The sequence below is a fragment of the Schistocerca piceifrons genome, chromosome 6 (assembly GCF_021461385.2).
Source record: "Schistocerca piceifrons isolate TAMUIC-IGC-003096 chromosome 6, iqSchPice1.1, whole genome shotgun sequence".
Classification (NCBI taxonomy): Eukaryota; Metazoa; Arthropoda; class Insecta; order Orthoptera; family Acrididae; genus Schistocerca; species Schistocerca piceifrons.
The window spans coordinates 369,695,436-369,715,960 of NC_060143.1; positions in this window are offsets into that span (position 1 = coordinate 369,695,436).

The window sequence follows — 20,525 nt, forward strand, 5'->3', positions numbered from 1 at the left end:
GCAGCATTGTTTCTAATAGGACCTCTTACTTAAATCTTACGTGTTTTCAGAACTGACAATTCCTCATTGGCATTACACTGCATGAATAAATTTTCTGAGATCGCAGTCAGTTCACTTCCGTTATCAATTACAATATTGACTGGGATATGCTTTACCATGGCCTTCACAATTGGTTGAATTTGAAAGGGTTGGTTCTGTTCTTCTTCTTCTTGCATCAACGAATCCTCCACTGAATCATACATGAGTCTTTTTAGGAATTTCCCTTGTGAATTCGAACTTTCTGTAGGATAAGTTTCGACTGCTACTTCTCTCTCTTTTATTTCCTCTTTTCTATTTCTTCCTTCATTTACGCTTTCTTCAATATCCTCTACTTTTTCCTCATCCTCGTCTATCTTCTCCTTCTTCGTAATTATCGCTTCATAACTTCCTTCATTGTATACGTTGGGTTGTGTGCCCACTCGTAACTTATTTTCAACTTCTGTCAACTGCGCGTTATCCTCATTGAATTCGCTTTCCCTGGTTTCCATCTCAAATAGCTCTGCAATACTCATTACTTCGTCCTTTCCTCCTACATTCGTTGTGCATGCCTCTGGTAATTCATCTTCCTCGTCAGTATTCTCCCAATTAATTTCGTCCCAACACGATATTGTTATTTTCCTGTCTTCGTTTTCATCTGGTCCCTGGGGATGTTTCCTCCTTCTTCTCTTCTCGTGATAAGGTATTTACTTCTCTGTTCAAGGTGCTGCAATTGTCCTGAGTCGGTGCGTCATTCTCTTTGGCATGGGCGCTTAGCTGTCAATTCGAACGTTTATCGGTGTTTGGTGGTCTTACCTCCACCTCTTCTATCTGTATTCTCTTTTCTTGTTCAGCTTGTTGATAGTGGTTTCTTTGTTGATAATTTGTCGGTCTATTGGTTCTCCAGTACCCGTTCCGGTTGTCGTTATTCCCTCTGTAATATTTGTTGCCGATCCTGGGTGAATTATAGTTATTGCCATATTCTCTTTTAAATCCATAACCGGTTCTTTGTTGAAATCTATTGTCGTTTCTTGGTGCGAAGTTATCACATGGTTCGTAATTATTGTTTCTTTGTACTGTGTCTTGTGGTTCCACTGCTTCTTGCTTTCGTTTTCACGTGCGCTTCGTCTTTTTCTTACGTCATCTTCCGAAAATATGAACTCTAGTTCCCTTAGAATACCTTTAAATGCTTCGACGTCATTGCCTCCGCGACCTACTAATGATTGCTGGTATTTCAATGGTAGCTTCATCGCGCATAATTTAATCAACTCTCCGTCACTGTATGGTACATCTAAGCATTGATTTTTCTTTGTCATTAATTCGAAAAATTTCACGCGACTCTTCTCTCCTGAATTTTCAAAATATGGGTTCTGTAATAATTCTTACTTCACTCTGTTCTGTGCTTCGCTGGACCAATATCGTGAGAGAAACTTCTCTCTGAAATGTTCGTACGATTGGCATGTCGCTGCAACATTCTGCATGGTTTCTGCGACTGTTCCTGACATGTGTGCACATATGAAGTCTAATTTGTGTGCTAGCGTCCAGTGTTCCGGTAATTCTACTCGGAATTGATCAATAAAAGTTCGTGGATGTAATGAGTTTCCTTCTCGAAAGTGTTGAAATTTTCTGACTGTGAGGAAATGATCGTTGTCGTACTTCGTCATAGTTCCATATGAAATTCGCGATTCTTCGCCACTTTTGTTTCTGATCATTTCTCCCGTCGTTCTTTCCGGTTGTGGTAGATCCATTGGATATTGTCCACTGTAACTTTCGCCTACCCTTGCGTAGTATCGTTGGAGTGGTACGCAATAATTTTCTTCCATCGGTTGTGAACGTGTAGCTGAATGCAGTGCACTGTACTCTTCGCGACCTGGCTTTACATTGTCAGGTATTGGTTCGGTATCTTGTCTGGCTAACCTTGCCGCTTCATTGAACGATCCAAACTATCTTGAAACACACATTTATGGTTCCGCATGTGTTTGTGGTGCCGTTTGTTCATCAAGAATTTCGAAACGTGTTTGCTGCTGTGCAGGCTGTCTGATTTCACGTATGTTACTTTCTGCCTGTGATTGGAATCGAAAATGATGATATCTTCGTTAATTGCTTGTTTTTCCGGTGCTGTTACAGATACAGATGTGGTTGCAGACTCAGTGCTTGTTCGATCTTGTTCACTACGCTCTTCAATGGTTTGCTACAAATCTGCTCGCAATTTCTGAAATTGTTGCTTCGTTTGAGCTTCTATTTTGACTATGCGGTTATCATATCTTTTCAGCGCTGCTTTTGTGATACGTTTGTTTACCACACTGTTTTCAACAATTTCAAGCGCTGTACCTGCTGCTTGCTGGTAATTACGTTTATCTGTTTCTCTAGTTTCTTGACTTCTCCCTGGGTGTTGTTACGTAATGTTTTGATCTCGTCCTGAATGTCATTACGCAATGTTTGTACGTCCGCTTGTACCTTGTCAATGTCTGTTCTCAATTGATTGTGACCTGTTATTAAGTTTCCTATCACTTCTCGAGATTCTTTTGCCTCGTCTTCAATATGACTTAGGTGTAACTGAATTTTTTTGTTTTGTTCTTTAATCTCACGCATTTGTCTCGTGGTTTCTGCATTCTGAATTTGAATTTGGTTCGCAATTTTTTTATTTTGCCTTGTCATGGTTTCCGTAATTTGTTGTAATAATTCTGCCAGATTGGTGGGTCCTATTGCGTTTTCTTCCGACGTCCTACGTTCTGTGTTTTTGCCCAAGTGTTGATTCGCAACCGATTGCACTGGACTGTGCTGTGACACGTTTCTGCTCGCATTCCTTGTACTCTGTGGTGAGGGAGCTCTGATTACTTGTACTATGGGTCCTACGTATTCAAGACGCAAGTTAGAATCCTCATCGACTGTCTCTCTACTTTCCTGCTCCTCTGTCGTATGCTGACTTACGTTTTATATGCCTCGACGTACATTAACCTCGTTATGGTGCGTTATATGTCATATTTCTCGCGATACTGCATCGTCTGTTGTACTGTCCTCTATTCTCTGTCCATCTTCATGTTGGGTCTCTACCTCAATTCGGTCAAGGTCTCGATCTGCCATTGCTAATCTTTCCGAATCCCTTATTTTCTGTTTTAAAAGCAATTCACCCGCCCTACTTCAAGTCAACAGCCGGCCGCGGTGGTCTCGCGGTTCTAGGCGCTCAGTCCGGAACCGCGTGACTGCTACGGTCGCAGGTTCGAATCCTGCCTCAGGCATGGATGTGTGTGATGTTCTTAGGTTAGTTAGGTTTAATTAGTTCTAAGTTCTAGGGGACTGATGACCTTAGATGTTAAGTCCCATAGTGCTCAGAGCCATTTGAACCATTTGAACTTTCGAGTCAACATGCGCTCATACGATCTCACGCGTTTCATAAACTTTTTGTTCATACGACTTGACAATCCATTCCCTTACTTGTTGGGTCAGAACCAACTTGTCAACGATGTATACGCCACCTGTGCGCTTGCATTGAGGAGAAAACTTAATTCTAACAATATTAGAATTCATAACTTAATTATGCTATTGTCACTGCCAGAATCTCTCACTTTTATTGAATACTTTCTTACTATCTATCGCTGCAGCTACTGTTTTCGAATATCTATAACGTTCAAAAAAAATATTTTTAATACGAAAATTTTTCAACATAATATTTTTCTGACCTAGTTAGGCATGTGGTCGACCTTCAATCATGGTATTTTACCATCCTGGCAGGGTCGCCATTTTCTAACATCCTGTGTGATGTCTGTTTGTTCTATATCGTGTCTCCTTACCACTTTCACGCAACGACGCTCTGAGCGTGTTTTTTAGGGAATTGACTAGTTTGAACCTGTTGCTGGTAAGGAGACGCCAGACCACACATGACATGTAGAGTTCAGATGAGTTCAGTGAGACTAGCGATGATATAACCAAATACTTAATGATTTCAGCGTCAGCTCCACTGCACTCCCTGTAAAAGAATCTTAATACTAACTAAATGTAGTGGAAGAGGTTCAAGGCTTTCCTATTTTTAGTTAGCTTGTAAAATAATGTCGAAAAAGCAGTTACGTTTACCATTGGAAATTTTACTCTACTCACAAAAAATTGTTTATAAATTGCACTATTGATAAAAGGAAATGTTTTAATACAGGATGGTAAAAACCAACTGTGTTCAACAAAAATGTGAACGAATATTCCCTGAATGGGTTTCCAAGTTCTACAATGGATTGAAGGATGACCTATGCCATATCACATCTATAATCTAGATTTAAATTAAGTTTCACAAAAGAGAAAACTATCAAAATGGTTTACAGTTACCCTCAATTATCTTTAATTACTTATCTAACTTGTCGTAAATTACAGTGGCTGATGTGGCTTCTCAATAACTATATAACAGAAAAATCATCGCGTTTCAGATTTTTACTTCAAGTGACAAATGTGAACACCATGAGCTTTAATTGACGATTGACACTAGTATTACGCAAGAAGGGGGTGTAACAGATGAGACTTCTGCAGTTCTGAGTGAATCTTTATGCGCTGTTATGCGGCATCGCGTGCGTTCATTACCTTGTCGGTGTTCGTCAGGGGGCGGCGGACAGCACAGCTCTGCTCACCTCGCCGTCTCGGAAGCAACTCTCCTAACTTCTCCTTACTACAATTTACTGAAGTTGGTTTAAAAAAACTATCTGGCTGTGTTTTCATCTGACCAATCGGGGTCTCAATGTTAACCTTAAGCTCCGCCTACAAAAATTCTGTCCATCCAATGAGAAACGTTATACTTTTCGTGGTGGGGCAATGTTTTTAAAGTTTGCAACGTAACAGAGACGCGAAAATGTCTCACGCTAAAACTTGCAGCTGGTGTGATCCTTTTAGTGTTATCGTAAGATCTATAATGTTCTTCTGGAATGCTCTATCTTTTAACATGGGCTGGGGGGTGGTCCTGACGTAACAGAGACGCGAAAAAGTCTCACGCTAAAACTTGCGGCTGGGGTGTGGTCCTAGCGGTTAGCTGGCTACGTGGGTGTCCGTCCCTTATCGTAGGGCCTTCCAGCTTAACACGGTTCTGCTCTCAGCTTCTGTTCTCGTTTCTCCCCTCAGAACTGCGTCTGTCTCATGGTGGGAAAGTATGACATGCATTTAGGCATTCTTGTGTTAGTCTGTGGTATTTCATTTGCTCACTCGTTACTCGTATTACTTTGGTTAATTTAATGTCACGATTTATTTGGAGTTATGTGACATACTACTGGATTTGCTTACCATGTCAGGGTTTTCAAGGAAGGTGTTGGATTTGCCTGACACCTTACATGCAGGGGAGCTACATTTATTTTGAATATCGCTTATTAAATTTATTTCGGAAACTTATTAAAGTTCTGAAATCTGAATACATACATCTTGTCGAATTAGGTAATATTATGATCAAATTAAAAGAGGTTACTGAAGCATGTAAGAACGATTGTTTCTTTGGAGCGAAAGATAAGCAAGAAATGTTAAAATAAAATGGAGTAGAGCGAAATAAATCCAAGAATTAAGCTCTCGTAACGTAGATAGAGCCGAAGGTTATTTCAAAAAGTAGTGTGACTCTTCTTTTAAGATTTCCATTTATATGGTTGTAGGAAAAGTAGCTCCCTCATGTGAAAATATCCACAAGCATCGAAGGTGCTGGGTATTGGAGAAGTCGTTGATGAGGATAGGTCATACGTAGAAATCTGTATACTCAATCAAACTTTGGAACAATTACTGAGTCAAGTTTCTGTGGCCACAAAACTCGTTTTCGAGGGAAACGTTTTTAAGTGGAGAAGAAACGCCAAACATAGAAAATAATATCAAACGGATGATGTCTGTTCCACGCAGCAATACCGATGTGGGAAGAGTCTCGATTCACATGAATTATTTGTGGTCTGACGCTAGAAACAAACTGAGTGTCGATGTGCTAAAAGCAGAAGTATTTATTCGTTGTAATTTGAAGTTTGCAAGATACTACGATTTTTCCCAAAAAATTAAAATAATGAAAATTTGTTGAAAGCTGTAACTAGTAATAATAAATGTTTATTAGGAGTCAGAGTCTGAGCGCGCACCTCTGTAGTCGGGGCGTATGCATGCTTTTGTCTCACAACAGAAGCTGCCGTCAGCCTGGCATACAATACAGTTACGGAGCGTATTATAAACAGAACGGTATTGTTTTGTTCAGTTTACGGGTTTGTGAAACGTGTATGAAAGTGTGTGAAGGTGCCACACAGCATCCAGTAATATAACGCAGAACTACGTCTACATATACTACAAATGAGTTTTTGTCCAAGCCGTTTTCTGTGCATTCTTTTTGTGAAACAAGGAAATGATTAAATATTGATGGCCAACGCCAGAATTGCCCAAACTGTTTCAAAAACCAGGAAATTCACTAGATATTTTCAGTGTAATGTACACCCAAATATGACTGGCTAGCCGGCAGTGGTGACCTAAATGCTGTGTTTTTCTGGTATTGTCGGTCGTACTGAAATGATAGAAATACTAGCTGGACCTAAACTGGGTACATACATGTGGAAAATTTACTGAAGTCGATAACCGAGCACACGTCTGTAGCTATACTTGCTTTCGGGAAAAATAAAACACAAACTGTATTTGATGTGCAGATTAAAAAAGAAATACATTTATACGTAACAGGGACATCCTTAAAAGGCTTATTAATGCAGTGTTTTTTCTGGGAAAACAAGAGTTGATGTTTCAAGGACACGATGCAACAACAAATTCTGTTAATCAACTTTACAAATTGAGCAAGTCAGTAACACATTGATCCACCTATGGCCTTTAGGCAAGCAGTTATTCGCCTGGTCGTTGATTGATAGAGTTGTCGGATGTCCTCCTGAAGTATATCGTGCAAAACTCTATCCAACAGTAGAGTTACATCGTCAAAAACTCGAGATGGTTAGAGGGCCCTGCCTATAATGCTCCAGACGTTCTCAGTTGGGAAGAGATCTGGAGACCTTTTTGGCCAAAGTAGGGATTGGTAAATACGATGACAAGCAATAGAAACTCTCGTCGTGTGCAGGCTGGGATTTTCTTTCTGAAATACGAGTATAAGGCCAGGATAGTTTGCCATACACTCCAATCAGTGAAATTCCAGGCCAAAGACGTGTCTGGAGATTCTTCGGACAATGGTGCGATACCAACCAGACTGTCTCTCCTCACGGCCCGATATCTTTGGTCTGATAGTCTGGGATGTCATACTTTTTATAGCAGAAGCTCTTTGTCATCTGTGGCACCCTTACAGCACTGCGGTACGCTGCCGATATTCTGCGCCCTGTTTCGTTGCCCTTCATGGCAATATTTTAATATAAGTTTATAGTCTGCGTGATAAATTATTTTAAGCAACATTTGTAATGTAATTTCGGCCTAGCACCTTATCACTTCCTCCCCGCTCCTACTACTTCAGCGCTTTTATGGGATGCCACATGGCACAACAACACTTCTGGAACAACTTAACTAACCCAGTTCGAGCATTTGCTTCACCATGGAAGTGGAAAAAAAGTGAAGACCTCCCATTTTTAGACGTATTGGCCGATAGAAAGTAACACGATTCCTTGGATAACACTGTGATTCGGAAACCAACTCAAAATCACCTATATCTACGAGCTACGAGCCGCAATCACCCATCTCATTGCAATGGTGTGTTAAGGACTCTCGTTCATAGAGCTAGAGTAATCTCAGATCGAAAGAGATTATCAGCAGACCTTAGCTCTGTGTTTGTCCAGAACCGGTACTCCGATAAATAGATTCTAAATGCATTCAGCCACAAGCAACGGAGAACTGCACGAGTATGCTTTTTCTACCTTCTGTTGATGGTGTGTCCTTTGAAATCAGCATATTATTCAATAAACGCCACATAAGATGTTTTTCCATCCTCTAGAGCAAGCACAAGCGATGCTGGGTTCTGCTAAAGACAATTTAGGTGTAAGGAGACCAGGAGTATAAAAAAATACCGTGCCAGTGTGTAAAATCATAAACTAGCCAGACGTGTCGCAGTGTTACAGGTAGATGCTATGAATACAGACATCACACCAGATTAGGTCAGCGATAAAAGTCTATTGTTGCTGAACACTGTCTTGACATGGGACATAGCGTGAACTACTGAGAGACCAAGATCCTTTCGCCCATCTCGACGTACTAGGACTCATTAAAAAAGCAGTCGAAATACATACACTCCTGGAAATTGAAATAAGAACACCGTGAATTCATTGTCCCAGGAAGGGGAAACTTTATTGACACATTCCTGGGGTCAGATACATCACATGATCACACTGACAGAACCACAGGCACATAGACACAGGCAACAGAGCATGCACAATGTCGGCACTAGTACAGTGTATATCCACCTTTCGCAGCAATGCAGGCTGCTATTCTCCCATGGAGACGATCGTAGAGATGCTGGATGTAGTCCTGTGGAACGGCTTGCCATGCCATTTCCCCTTGGCGCCTCAGTTGGACCAGCGTTCGTGCTGGACGTGCAGACCGCGTGAGACGACGCTTCATCCAGTCCCAAACATGCTCAATGGGGGACAGATCCGGAGATCTTGCTGGCCAAGGTAGTTGACTTACACCTTCTAGAGCATGTTGGGTGGCACGGGATACATGCGTACGTGCATTGTCCTGTTGGAACAGCAAGTTCCCTTGCCGGTCTAGGAATGGTAGAACGATGGGTTCGATGACGGTTTGGGTGTACCGTGCACTATTCAGTGTCCCCTCGACGATCACCAGTGGTGTACGGCCAGTGTAGGAGATCGCTCCCCACACGATGATGCCGGGTGTTGGCCCTGTGTGCCTCGGTCGTATGCAGTCCTGATTGTGGCGCTCACCTGCACGGCGCCAAACACGCATACGACCATCATTGGCACCAAGACAGAAGCGACTCTCATCGCTGAAGACGACACGTCTCCATTCGTCCCTCCATTCACGCCTGTCGCGACACCACTGGAGGCGGGCTGCACGATGTTGGGGCGTGAGCGGAAGACGGCCTAACGGTGTGCGGGACCGTAGCCCAGCTTCATAGAGACGGTTGCGAATGGTCCTCGCCGATACCCCAGGAGCAACAGTGTCCCTAATTTGCTGGGAAGTGGCGGTGCGGTCCCCTACGGCACTGCGTAGGATCCTACGGCCTTGGCGTGCATCCGTGCGTCGCTGCGGTCCGGTCCCAGGTCGACGGGCACGTGCACCTTCCGCCGACCACTGGCGACAACATCGATGTACTGTGGAGACCTCACGCCCCACGTGTTGAGCAATTCGGCGGTACGTCCACCCGGCCTCCCGCATGCCCACTATACGCCCTCGCTCAAAGTCCGTCAACTGCACATACGGTTCACGTCCACGCTGTCGCGGCATGCTACCAGTGTTAAAGACTGCGATGGAGCTCCGTATGCCACGGCAAACTGGCTGACACTGACGGCGGCGGTGCACAAATGCTGCGCAGCTAGCGCCATTCGACGGCCAACACCGCGGTTCCTGGTGTGTCCGCTGTGCCGTGCGTGTGATCATTGCTTGTACAGTCCTCTCGCAGTGTCCGGAGCAAGTATGGTGGGTCTGACACACCGGTGTCAATGTGTTCTTTTTTCCATTTCCAGGAGTGTATAACACGGGATTTCAACTTTGCAAGGCATAAGACCAGCACCTTTGGCAGTAAAGCGTCGTCAGCTGCAGACGAACGAATCCAACGAGTCAACACAGACGGGGAATCGAAGTCAGAACATTTAAACTGGGCACCAAGACACTGCCATCGCGCGCGATGGGCCGCGAATTGTGGCCGTACATTTTCACTCATGCGAAGACAACGGTCCATTTCTCCGGCAGGGGGCTCTTGATGTCGGTGTCCTCAACGGTTCTTCTAAGATGACGTTATAGCCATACCCCTTGGCGCCTTCAATTTTCTAGCGTGCCAACGCATATATTGGTGAGCAACTGCAGCAGTGCGTCAGTAAGCACCTGAAAATGATGAGTAGCTGTCTCATTGAAATATTCTGGAGCTTTCATATTATCCGATTCAACACCCGTGAAACACTGAAACAAAATGCAAAATGATGGAGTAATAGAGCTTCCCTTATAACAACCCCTTGCATGTTGTGATACTGAAAGACGAATCAGTCAACCTTGTATTAGATTCTCGGCAGATCAATACTAGACTTTTGTGTGAGACAGGCAGGCCAGAAAAGCTCGAACATCTACTGCGAAGATTTCATGAAGTGCCAGTCTTTTACTCAAGAGACCTGAGGTCGAACTTCTGGCATATTTGAGCTACATCCATCTTGCTGAGAATGAATTATTTGGGTTTGGCAGATGTTATCTGTGTGGATGCATACCGTTTGGTCTGAAGACCTCTTCAGCCGCCTTCACTGGCAGCTTAGCTGGTATCCTCAACAAGTCATTAAAGCGGCATGTTACCCGCTTCTTGGATGATGGATGATCTGCTTATAGCAGAGAGCTCGTGGGAAGACCACAGTCATGTACTGAACGCGCTGCTCACCACATTAAATGTCCATGGTGTCACAATGAACGGCACACGGGAAATTCGTAGGGCACATTATTACAGTGAAGGGGTTAGCGCCTGAGCAGAATAAAAATCTTACTGTTGCTCACCTCGCACCACCTAGGACATGGAAGGGTTTGAAAAGCTTCCTAGCACTCACCAACTTCAATAAAAATTCTTGAATATAGAGACGTTAGCGTTACCACACCTCTACGGGTTGGGCGGGAGGAAAACACCTTGCGTGTAGAACCAGGCTACAAAAAAGCAGTTTCAAGTGTGAAGGCAGCAGTAGGCATGGCTCCAATATTGTCACATCCGGGTTTGTTCAAAATGGTTCAAATGGCTCTGAGCACTATGGGACTTAACATCTGAGGTCATCAGTCCCTTAGAACTTAGAACTACTTATACCTAACCAACCTAAGGACATCACACACATCCATGCTCGAGGCAGGATTCGAACCTGCGACCGTAGCAGTCGCGCGGTTCCGGACTGCAGCGCCTAGAACCGCGTGGCCACCGCGGTCGGCGTCCGGGTTTGTCACGGGACTTGTGCATGACCACAGACAGCGTCAAGAAAACATCGGAAGTTGAAATTTTTCAAAAGTTCGAGGAGAATAGAAGGACTGTGAGAAAGACAATAGCAATCAGTAACTGTATTCTATAAAAATGTGAAAGAAATTATTTGGTAACCGAATTACATACACTCACAGCAGCATGGGCTTTCCAGAAGTTCCGTTACTTCCTGTGTGGGAGAAAGACTGTTTCCACACCAACCACATTTTGTATCTTCAAGAGTTCGATTTTTCGCCCATACCGTGTGGTGGTCATCGGACATTGTAACAGATGCATTTTCGCTATCTTCCATGTGGCTAACGGAGGATGCCAATGAAGGTCTTGAGGGTAACTACTTCAGTCTGTTTCGCCTCAAGAAGGGAGCATGTGAAGATCCCATTACCACATCTATGAAGAATATTGCCAAGGAGCGAGATAAAGACCAAACGCTTCTTGTTATAAAGAACAAATGGAAAGACAGAAGTCAAGCAGCCATGAGACAGAATTAGCGTGTAAGGAAAGGAACTTTTTTTTAATGAAGGAATATACAAAGGACAGTCAAATGAAAATCAAACATCCATCACAAAGGGACCATGGAACGGTTCCATTCAAAAGTAAACACCACGTGCCTTACGACATTTATCCCAATGTAAGACAAGACAATCAATCCCTTTTTCGTAGAATGCTGTAAGCCCCTGATGGATCCACAGCCGCACCTACTCATGCACTCACTCATCCAGCTGAAACCGATGTCCACGCACGTTGTGAAAAACACATGGTGAAAGATTCGGGCTGTACAGAGCACGTGGCACTGTTTCCCAACCAAAGTGCTGAAGCATAGCCTTTGTCCAGTTGGCAATGTAGTGGCGGACATTATCGTGCAACATAATGATTCCGTGCGACAACATTCCTGTGTCTTTTGACTTTATGGCAAGTTACATTTTCTGGAAAGTATCTTCGTAGCACTTCCCAATGATTGTGGTTCCACTCTCGAGGAATCTGATGAGCAGAGGGCGTCTACTGTCGAAGAAGAAGGTCATCATGACCTTTCCGGAACTTGTGTGAATAGCTTTGGATTCCTTTGATGGGGCAGATGTGAGATGCTTCCACTGTTGGCTTTGCCTTCACCCCTCAGGATTTTGGAATGTTGCCAGATGGAATCATCCAGTAGCACCGTAATGCCTGCCCCCAGCTGGCCAATTGGACGAAACCTACGTTTCAGTGATCTGATTGATCAGCAGTGCAATCTCCTCCATACAGCCAGGATCTTTCACCATGTGAGTTTCACAACTTTGGCGACCTGAAGAAAGATATGTGTGGTCATAATTTCAGTTGGACGAGGAAGAGCAAGAGTGAGTTCAGCTGGGGATATGAACAGCAGCCAACTGCGTTCTACGACACAGGAATTGGTCATGTTAACTGAATCTTCCGTCAGTTCTTGGTAAAACAACATTATAATAAATGAAATGCGCTAGTCTGCTTTTTTTTTACAGTTTTACTTTTATTGCATTAACCGGTGTCTGAAGATGGCCTTGTGAGCCGAAAACCAATTAACACAATAAAAGTGATACTGTAGAACAAAAGCAAAATAGCGTTTTTCATTTATTAGAAATTGATCAATTCATCTCCAGTGGGATAAATGTCTTAACACGTCTGGTGATTATTTTTGAATGGAACTATTCCGAGGCTTCTCATAGATGTGTCACTGTGGCAACTTTTCAGCTCAAGAGTATATCAGTAAGACCATTTAGTACATGCATCTGAGCTACGCGCATTACAGGCCTAGGAAGTGTTTCCTGAAAGTGAAAACGTTGTGCCACTTTGACAACATGGAATGATGATTGGGAAAGTGTTAGCTGTCTGCAAAGATTGTCAAAAGATGAAGCCTTCAACTCAGAACATGCATCCATGTCTTTACCCTATAGTATTGCGGAAATTGAAGCACCTTGCCGCTATAGATGTACTAGTTGCTCGCCCAAGACTGAGAAGCAGGTATTTGTTGCGTGTTCGTTGTAGTGGAATTGGCATCAAAATTCGCCACACTTACACCTCTGAGGAAAGCATTAGCAGTAATAGTATCAAAAACGTTATACAAGGACTTCCTGACGCAGTTTTGCTGCGTAGAAACCATTATTTCCGAAAACTGACCTCAGCTGAGGCACACCATTTGGTGTCAATGTTCAAGAAACAGCGAATTAAACTTATTTTCATGTTAGTATGCAGACCTGTGTCGAATCCCGCAGGGTGCATTATGCGAGATCTAGAAAATTTATGAAGACTCTATTGCTCCAAATAACATAGTACCCCGAATGTTTTCCAGTCTGATTTTCAGGACATTATGAATGAGTTGCCACATAGTTCCATCGAGCTGCCACCCACCACTGTGCTGAGGAGCCAACAGTCGTAAGACTGCATAAAGGGATTGGTTGATTGCCAATTTAGAACAAGGGAACAGCGTGAGAAGTTTATCAACCAAGTGCTAGGAAACCTCTGGGAGACCATTAGGAAAAGAGAAGAAGGCGACAGTGAAGCAATTGCACATAGGACAGAAGATTCTGGTGAGATCGCATCGCCTCTCCAACAAGCACAAGGCTCTTTGTAACAAATCTTCCTCAGTGTTTGAAGGGCCTCTGAGAGTATGTAGATCTGCACATGCAAATGCTGTAGAAATTGATATACTCAAATCAGGAATGTCAGTTGGTGTGTACCATGTGTATAACATCAAACTATCTATTAAATGAAATGATAATTAAATGGACACCCTAGCTGCAAACGGGCGTTGATGCACTTGCTTGATGTTTGCAGCTAGGGTGTCCATTTAATTATCATTTCATTTCTAGCAAAACTGCATGGTCTTCAACGGTAACTGTTCTTTCGGGAACAGATACTACCATCGTATATTTATTAAATAATGAGCAATCTAACGTATAGGAGATAAGGATAAAAATAAATTGAAATACAAGTAGAAGGAAGTGGGAGGTAATTACTTTGTGTGTATATGGATAGGAATGTCAGGATTATGGTGACATCAATCTTAGAGAACAGTTATGTGTGGGATATCAGTAAATGTTTTGTTCGTTATGTCAAATTTCACAATAAGATAATAAATGTATGAACAAACGTCTTTTTAATAGTGTTAAGTGATCGTTAGTTTTTTTTCTAGAAATAGAAATTGTCATTTCATGACATTATTTATGTAGGAGATTCTGTTTAGATTATGTCTCTACAAACAACTCGTATCAATAGTTATGAAGGGTGATGACAGTAAAGTAACTGGTAGAGGATTTGTTGTGATGTAACGGTGGAAAGATGGATCATAAATGGGATATAAGCATTATAGGGATCCCCAATGGAAGTGCAAATCCGAGGGATAAGTGAGGAATAATGGAGTGAAATGAAAATTTTAACCCTTTGTGAGAATTTGAAAGGTAACCGTCTGGGGACTATATAAATGATAGAGAATGAAGCAAAATTTACTAACATTTATTTTATTAAACTAGACATAAATTATGTAAACAAATTATTGATTGAATGCCGTAAACAACTAACAGTTGGTTTAAGATTACAATGGACAAGGATCCTGGGTGGAAGAAGTGAGTCAAGTACTCTGGCCCTAATAATGTGGATAATGCAATCTGAATTGCTCTGACGCTGAGCAGACTTTGATTGATCAAATCTACTGTAGTGTATTGAGATCTGTGCACCCTGAAAATGACACTGTGGCAGTATGTTACCCTGTTTGCTTCGCGCAGTGATGTAACTTGCAGCTGGTGAGACGTGTGCAGTGGAGGTGAGACGTGAGGTGGCAACTGTTAATTTATCGCAGCCATGAAAGATTTATAAAAATTTCATGGTCTAGCGATCAGGCAGATGGATCGCAATTTACTCTCTACTAGAGCCCTGAAATCATGGCAGATTTCAGTGTGTGATACACCCATTCACTGGTCATACCAGGACCAATTTGGCTCACTTATACGACAGAGCACAAAAGGATACCAAAAGTCAAGACTGGTAAACCAAAAATGAATAAGTGTGCCCTCGGAAAACAAGTGGGCCGAGACGTTTGAAGTCACACTGTCGGTACAGTGAGAACTTCACCATAGGCTCCCCAGTCCAAACTACTCGCAAGTGAAGTCAGGCTTAGGACAGGTCCCAAGTACCAACCACACATGCCAGAGCCTCAACTAGAAGTCTCCTTACCAGATCAAAGTCCAACACCTGACTGCTTCGCACCTCTCCAGAAATAAAACAAAATCCGTTTTCCCGCAAAGTGCGCAAACGACACCGCCTTCACACCGTCTTGAGCCAATCATAGGGCTCTAGAGGTGCTAAAACTTCCCTCCCGCACGACACCACAAACTCATGTCGAACCAGGACAAGAGATAAGAAACCTGTCTCTCTGGAAAAAAGGAAACTGCCAATTACTGGATTTTTTAAGTTTTCGCAGAGGGGGAAGATGATTTTCTCCAAATTCGTGTCGCTTCCCATGGAAAAAAGCGAACAGATACAATCTTAAAGATCTTTATTTAAATTGCCTGTGCTTTAGAGCTTGTTAGTCCTAGCTATGAGGTGTAATAAATATTCTATCTCCAAACGTTTCTCAGACGCCATATTTTTCTTATACAACCAAAGCAGCTGGTGAAGTGGTTCACTGGCCTTCTTGCACTATCAGCGAATGCAAAAACAGGTAAATTTTTATAATGTGTGGCTCTGCACACAATATCCCCAGTTTATGACTCTACTGTGTAGACACATTCCTTCAGTCCGTCGCCCCCAGCCCAGCCTTCCACTAGTGCCACGACAGGTAACTCGGTATTGTTCTGCTGCCCTGCCTGCCCTGTATGGCTGTGGGCCTGTCCATCAAGATTTACTGAGGGATGGGGACGCCGCCAATTGCTTTCAACTTCCAACATTCTATTTCTACGAGCTAAGAAACAAAAAAAAAAAATCCTCATGCTTTTAGCGCCCTAACAGGCTCCATCTTTGTCTGCTCAGGCTGTTAACTTCTTAGAGTCTCGCTGAAGGTGCATCAGGTTATAACAATCTTTAATAATTAGATGAATGAGTAACTTGTCCTCTCTCAAATTGTATGTGACATGGGAAAGTTTCTGCTACTCAGGGTATTGTGAGCCCTGTACAATCATTGTTTTTTGGTTGGTCCTAGATGGTAGGAAAGGTGGAACAATATAGTGGAGAGTACTTGGTGCCGATGCCATGGCACTGTTTGGTTGAAGGCAACTAAGAAGGTTGTATGTATTTATTTAGTGTGCCAACATAGAATACCTGCTCTGGTAAAGAGTGTTTGGCCTAGAACCCTTGGAAGTGTTAGATGGCACGACATTTTCTTTTTAAGACTGCATGCAACAGCAGGAGAAGCCAACAATAACAAGAGCTAATACAGCACCTGGTTTGAATGAAACAACATTTACGGGCTGTGGCACAGGCAGAGCTGCAAATAAAAACGTCAAGGCAGAATATCAATCACAGCTGTCTTTTCCACACATCACATGCTATACCGTGGAAACAGGATCAGACAGCATGTCCTCACTTACCTATCCTTGCAGTGCCACACCTGGTAAGACTCCGCAAAACCTTTGGTGTAATGGAATAAACGCTCCCTCCGTACCACTACCAACAGCAAATGGAGCTGCAATACAACGATATCTTATGTTGCTTTGTAAGCCACCATGCTAGGTTGGACCAGCAGGCAAGACCCTAAAATGGATGAGGACAACATGGAGTGGAGCTCAGACGCAGGAACAACAGTGTGAGTTATACCAATGCGTGGACACCTCTCAACAATAAACCAGAAAACGCCAGTCAATGGAAAGTGGTAACACCAACCAAAGGTAACAGTGTGTCTTCACCCCATGTACTGAACCACTTGCCTCTTTCCCCAATGCTCTGACAAAGAAAGGACAATGCATCTGTATTCTGTGCGCCTGTGCGTGTGCCATCTGTGGACAACATATTCAGCATATGAAGCACCTTGATTCTGTTACTGTTAGGAGTACATCTATTACGATGATTCCATGCACGCCTATAACTTTGTTTCTTTTTTTCACCAATACATTGCTTTTCTATGTGTTTATTATTCTCTTTGTGTCCGCCGCTCGTGGTCACGCGGTAGCATTCTCGCTTGCCGATCACAGTGTCCCAGGTTCGATTCCCGGTAAGGTCAGGGATTTCCACCTGGTTCAAGATGACTGGGTATTATTGTGTCGTCTTCATCATCATCATTCATCCCCATTATTGTTGGAGGAAGGCAACGGCAAACCCACTCCATTAGGACCTTGCCAAGTATGGCGGTGCAGGGCACCCACATTGTTCCCCTATGCTCTGTCAAGAAGCATGGGACTTCATTTCCATTCCATTCTCTTTGTATGCTCTGATTGTTACTTGTATAATCCTGGACCTCATGCCGGACCATCCTTAAGCTAAAGATACAGGCATTCACATCAAAAGAGGACACATTTTTAACTAAATGAGTTTATCGTACATGTATACTGTGTACAATACAAGCGAATAAATTCAAGTTACATATGTAAATTATTTACAATTTTGATCTGTCTTACAGTTTTATTAAATTTTTATTCTTTAATATTATTACCTGAGATCTGATAAATAGAAAATTATTTCTGATGGTTTATTTTCTCTTTAGTGTAAATGTTTTGTCTGTTTTCATCTAATACAAATTTTGTTTTTTTTCCACTCCAGTGCAAATAACATATTCTGAAATGTCATGACCATGTACTTATATCCACCCATGACTTTGCAGATGGGGGAGGTTTCATATCCCAATCTCTGATGTCTATAAATCATGAGTTTCACACACTTTCCTTTCGTCACAAAAACTGTTTTTGGTATAAGGTACATATGTACTCGTATGAGTGGGAATTATGTCAGTTTTTTTTTTTTTTTTACTTTGTTTCATGTGAACTTCTTATTAAGGGAGCCACTCATGATTTCCAGGAAGAATGGTTAGCTAATAATTATATGCAAGTGTGCACTCTTATTCAAGTTTAGATATGAATGATTCCATGGTTGCCGAGTTGAAGCGAACTGTTATTGTAATCACTTTCATCTTTGAAGTTGTTTGCCACGAATTAATAATTAGTGAAGTACTTCAAATTGTTTCCCCGAGAGGTAACATTACTGCTGGCATTTATTGTCATCATCAGAGACACCTTGCAGACGCAATCCAATAACAACGGGGAAGACTGCTTGAAGTAATACTACTCTACGATAACGCCAACCTCCATTATGGTAGACTCACAAAAAGCACTGTACGGTAGCTGAGTTGGGAAGTATTCTGCACCCACCTTATTCACCTGCTCTTGTGCCTCAGAGTTTCGCCTTTCCCGCTCTCTATCGAACAACTTCAAGCAGCTTCCTTTTCGGCCGAACATGACTCCACAGGTACTTCGCCTCAAAACCACGTGATTTCTACAGTCGCGGAATCAACAGCGTTGCAAATAGTTAAGGAGAATATGTTATTGATAACTGAAGTCTCTGCTACGTGTATCTATTGTGTTTGTTTCATTTATGGAAGAACGCCACGAACTTAATGCACCAACCGGACAGAAAAAAAATTCTGCACGTCGAGGGAACACTAGGCTTCACAAAGTATACATTCGGACACGCTATACTTCACAAAGTGTATCATCGGACAAATTAGGCTTCACAGAGCGTGTCACCGAATTTATAGTTTTTTTTTTTTTTTTTAAATACAGACAGAAAACGATGAAAACTGTCGAAGCAGTAGCATTGTCACCTTTCATTCAGCAATAAATCATTCTGCAAAATAGCACATTTTTCCATGCAAATTATACTCAGTCCGACATGCATCTCAATTACATTTCAAATTAAGACGAGTCCAAAATGAGGAGACTGCAGAAATGCACGTTTATTATCAATTACAACTACTAGAAATAAGAACAATCTTCACAAGGATTTAAACTCGCTTAGTCTTGTGCAAAAAGGTGTGCATTATTCAGGAACACACATTTACAATAACTTGCCAGCACCCATAAAAAGCTTAACAACCAATAAAATTCAGTTTAAGAGAAGCCTAAAGGATTTATTGGTGGCCAACTCCTTCTACTCCATTGATGAATTTCTAAGTAGAACCAACTGATTTGTTTTTGTGTGTATATATATAAGTACAATATAACTTCTGCACAATTTCAGTGCAGTAATGTGTTCATTGTAAATAAGTGTGTATGTGTGCGTGTGTGTGTTTGTGTGTGTGTGTGTGTGTGTGTGTGTGTGTGTAAGTACACTCTAACCTCTGCACCATTTCAGTGCAGTAATGGGTTCAATGTAAATAAGTATTACAGTTGTATTACACGTTTATCACCTTATAACTAAATAAAAAAAACTTTTTTATTTTAAACTCAGTGCATTAGTATTTGTAAAATGATTATTTTATATAGTGTTCATTAAAAAATTACGATCATTCCACTTGGGACCTGTGGAATGGTGTTGTTGTGGTCTTCAGTCCTGAGATTGGTTTGATGCAGCTCTCCATGCTACTCTATCCTGTGCAAGCTTCTTCATCTCCCAGTACCTACTGCAGCCTACATACTTCTGAATCTGCTTAGTGTATTCATCTCTTGATCTCCCTCTACGATTTTTACCCTCCGCACTGCCCTCCAGTACTAAATTGGTTATCCCTCAATGTCTCAGAACATGTCCTACCAACCGATCCCTTCTTCTAGTCAAGTTGTGCCACAAGCTCCTCTTCTTCCCAATTCTATTCAATACCTCCTCATTAGTTATGTGATCTACCCATCTAATCTTCAGCATTCTTCTGTAGCACCACATTTCGAAAGCTTCTATTCTCTCCTTGTCTAAACCATTTATCGTCCATGTTTCACTTCCATACATGGCTACACTCCAAACAAATACTTTCAGAAACGACTTCCTGACATTTAAATCTATACTCGATGTTAACAAGTTTCTATTCTTCAGAAACGCTTTCCTTACCATTGCCAGTCTACATTTTATATCCTCTCTGCTTCGACCATCATCAGTTATTTTGCTCCCCAAATAGCAAAACTCCTTTACTACTTTAAGTGTCTCATTTCCTAATCTCATTCCCTCAGCATCACCCGATTTAATTCGACTACAATCCATAATCCTCGTTTTGCTTTTGTTGATGTTCATCTTATACCCTCTTTTCAAGACACTGTCCATTCCGTTCAGCTGTTCTTCCAAGTCCTTTGCTGTCTCTGACAGAATTACAATGTCATCGGCGAACCTCAAAAATGTTTATTTCCTCTCCATGGATTTTAATACCTACTCCGAAATTTTGTTTTGTTTCCTTTATTGCTTTTCAATATACAGATTGAATAACATCAGGGATAGGCTACAACCCTGTCTCACTCCCTTCCCAACCACTGCTTCGCTTTCATACCCCTCGACTCTTATAACTGCCATCTGCTTTCTGTAC